The sequence below is a fragment of the Rousettus aegyptiacus genome, unplaced genomic scaffold (genome assembly GCF_014176215.1).
Source record: "Rousettus aegyptiacus isolate mRouAeg1 unplaced genomic scaffold, mRouAeg1.p scaffold_m13_p_3, whole genome shotgun sequence".
Classification (NCBI taxonomy): Eukaryota; Metazoa; Chordata; class Mammalia; order Chiroptera; family Pteropodidae; genus Rousettus; species Rousettus aegyptiacus.
The window spans coordinates 33,612,144-33,616,066 of record NW_023416306.1 but is presented as its reverse complement, the minus strand read 5'-3'; positions in this window follow the sequence as shown (position 1 = coordinate 33,616,066).

The following is a 3,923-nucleotide window of genomic DNA, read 5'->3' as shown; positions in this document are numbered from 1 at the left end:
GAATGACATTGACTTTTTATTTTATAATTTAAGAAACATTTTTATTATTACAAAAGCAGCATATGTGTGTTATAAAAATTAAGCAAAAAATAAAATAAAATAAATACACTATATTTCCATAAATCAGAGATTAATCCTACTAACATCTTCATGTTACTACCAGATCTGTTTATTATTGCCATCTTTCTGTGTCAATTAATTTTCACCACATCAAAGATTTAATCCACTTCCTCCAATTGTCCCATAAGAGAATATTAATATGATTTTTTTAAAATAACTTTGAGAAATCCTTCAAAGATGGCCCCTGACTCAGTACTGACGTGGGAATTCCTATTGTGACTGACATTTCAAAGTCTGCATTGAGGGAGAAGTGGTTGAGGAGACTTGGGAAGAGCTTAGACAGAAGGAAAACAGAACACTTAGCTGAACATGTGTATAAGCTTTTTTCCATTGCAGGCCTGGTAATCGGACATGTGAATACAGAAAATTGTATCCTGATTGGTGAGATGGAAGTGAAGCAAAGTACCAGGAGTGAGAGACAGTATGTGAGAAGAGAAAATGATTAACCCCAATGCTCATAACTTTAAGAGGGAGAAATGCAGCCACGGCCCAGATGGGTAATCATGATACTGTCACAGTCACACGGCATAACTTTTGGTCAAAGATACAGCAGGGCCAAAATATCCTCTATGTCCTAAATTCTGCTGCAGTTGCTATGGCAACACACTCCTGCATTTGGCCTGGGAAAAGATGACAGTGAGATGCAGAGACTGTGTTTTTATTTCTTGGAAACTAATGAAGGCTAGAGCCCATGGGGAGTATACTTCTGGTCTTGCCACGGGCAGGAATCATGTGGAGAGATTGTCTGGGATCTTAGAAAGGCAGAGTTACTCCCTCACTGAAAAATAAACCAGATACAGATTTGACTTTTTCATTCTGGGAGACAGGGAGCCTCAGTTTAGGACACAAGGAAAGATTCCATAATGATTAGGACGCTGGATATTTCTGCAAGTGTTACATATGAGGTTAAGTCATATTGTCCAATCAACCTCCATCATGTGCCTCATCTTGAGAAGGTACCTTTCCTTCCCCCACTGGGCACTTTCCTGGGTCTCAGTATAAGTGTGAAAAGTAGTGTAAGTGTGTAAGCTTGAAGTTCTGGAGATGTGGAGAAACCCTTTCTACAATGGATGCCTCGCCTCAGGTTTGAGTTGCAGTGATGGATGCAACATAGATCTCCTTGTCCATCTACCTCAGCCCAATCCGAGTTGCATGACCTTGGGAAGGTTACTCACTCCTTTTTGTATCAGTTCTCACATTTACTAAATGGAGGTTTTAATCACTACTATATCATGTTCTTTTGGTGAAGATGAAATCAGATGCTTCACAAAAATATCTGTTGCATGCAAAAAGCATGCTGTTCCTGGAATGTAGCAGGTATTCAGTAAATAACAGCTTCCCTTCTTAGCTTCCCTTGAGTGGGCCCCAGGGCTCAGCCAGCTATTCTTGCCTCCATTCACTCAATTTTCTGAGGTTCTTTTTCTCTGAAGATTGATTCAAGGGAGAGATACAGTTTCCTCAGCTCCCCGCTCACAATTTACCACCAGATAAACTCCTAGACTATTATTAGAGAGTTTCTAATAATCACAGTAAAGGAACAAATACTTTCAAAATAGTAAATGTTAAGGCATGTTGACTAGAATTACAAAGCTATTCCTAACTCCCTTCTGTAATGACAAAAGAAAACATCATTGAACTTTCACTCCCTGGACAGACTTTCCACAACACCTCTCTCCCTCTCTTCTTTCCTGACATACTGTCCCCCAGATAGGTCCAGACTAGAGGTATAAACAGTGCGGAAACAATAGGTGTCCACTTGCTTCCCATGTGCAGTGTTTAGTCCTGGACCTTCATCATTTCCCAGGGATCTGTCTATGATAGATTGTACTTGGGACTCCAATTCTTTATCACTTCCTGCCTCTGTACTCTTGCTATGGCCCCTTTATGGATGAAGCATACCTTTCTACTCTTTAACTTTGGACTCAGACATGTGACTTGCTCTGGCCAAGTAGCACATACCCAGAGTGACAATATGCCAGCTTCAAACCTAGGTAGGTGTTAAGAGGCCTCACACATTCTGTCCTCTTGTACCTTTGCTCTCACCATGGAAACAACATACCCTGTCAAGCTCACTGATCCCAGGAGGAGGACAGGACCACAGAACAGAGCAGTTCCTGCTCCCCCCAGACCTACTCTGCACTGAGGAGCAGAAATAGCCAGCCAAGCCCAGCTGGGACAAACTGACCCATCACCAACTCACAGATACATGGGCCAGCCCAATGCAGATGAGCAAGCTGCCCAATCAAACTGAGGCTAGATCCACTGACCTCTGGCTGACCTCAGTTGCAAAAGTGATAATAAAAGATTGCTGTCTTGTGTCACTGAGTTTGTCATGCAACGGTAATTACTGGATCAACTGCCTCATACAAGAATAATTGCTTTGGATCCTTTGCTCACAGAGGGAAAGAAACATTCTTATAATAAAAGCTCAAGATAGGCCTAGACAGTAAGTTTTCCACTCAGGGGTAGGTATACTCTAATTTAATATTGAAGGACTTTTTCCAGCAATAAAAAACCAGTATCTTATTTTTATATAGTGTTATGATTAAGATGATATTTTGGCAAGATTTATTATATTTATTATAAATTGTAGAATTCTTTGACTCTAGAGCAGAGTTACATTATAAGTATAGAAATTATGGCCCTCATAATTAAAATTAAGCTCTTTTTTTTATCAATTATCGATTTGTTTATTTTTGAATAAGTAGTGTAACTTACAAGTTGAAAGATTAATACTCTCATTATCAAATCACTTTAACTTCGCTTATCCCATTGCCTGCTTAAACCTACTCCATGACTGATTCTTCCCTTGCACTAGAAATAATCTCCAGTAGGCACTGATGTTTATCTGCCCATCCTTAGGTAATACAAGCACCATTGTTCACTTTAATCTCTCAAGCTATCTCATTTCAGTATTTAGTGTCTCCAGTCTAAGGTAATAATCAAACTCTAAAATTCACTTAGGATTTAAGCTGCCCTCTTTCCCGGGCCTGGCCTAATTCAGGCAGGAAGCTCACAGTGAGGAAGAGAGGTGTGATTGCCTTCTTTATTTCCTTCCCTTACAGTTTCCCCCAACCCTCCACCCACTGAGCTTCCTCTATCCCTTTGGGTACAGGGTGGGAAGAGGATAGGGAGAAGTAAAGAGCAGAAAATTTTTACTTCACTGATACTGACTTGCGGCCATGTTTTCTTGCTGGGGTTGATGTCCCTGTGTGGTGTGCTTTACTGGAGTTTGGGCAGACGCACTTCACCACTGACGGGTCCCTGGCACAACAGTGTTGCATCTTCGCTGCCTGGCTCCTCCACACTCTCTCTCACTGTGCAAGTTTCAGTGATTAACTGCAGCCTTTCCTTTGTCTCTGCAGTACAGACTACGTCAGCCAGACTTAAGCCCCGCAGATTTCTCTAGTGGGGTCAGACGCCATCCCCGAGACTTGAGGGGTTACATATCAAAGGCTCCAGTGCCCTCTCAAAAGCCAACCTACTAACAAATAGAGAAACATCTCCATCCCTCCTCCACGATGGGTACATGGGACCCAGAGCATATCTCCCACCAAAGAAATCCTCGACCTAATTCCCGCCTTCTTTTACATTCTCCTAACCCTCTTATAGATAAACAGTGGGTGGTCAGCTAAGGTCTCTAAATCAGTACTTAATTAAATGAAAGCTTAGCAGGCTGATAGAACACCTGACTTTGGAACATGGGAGAGCCAACAACTACTGTTCAGCTAATTCTAAATCAAAATCTATTACTGCATCTTGTGACATGGTCACACACACACACACACACACACACACACACA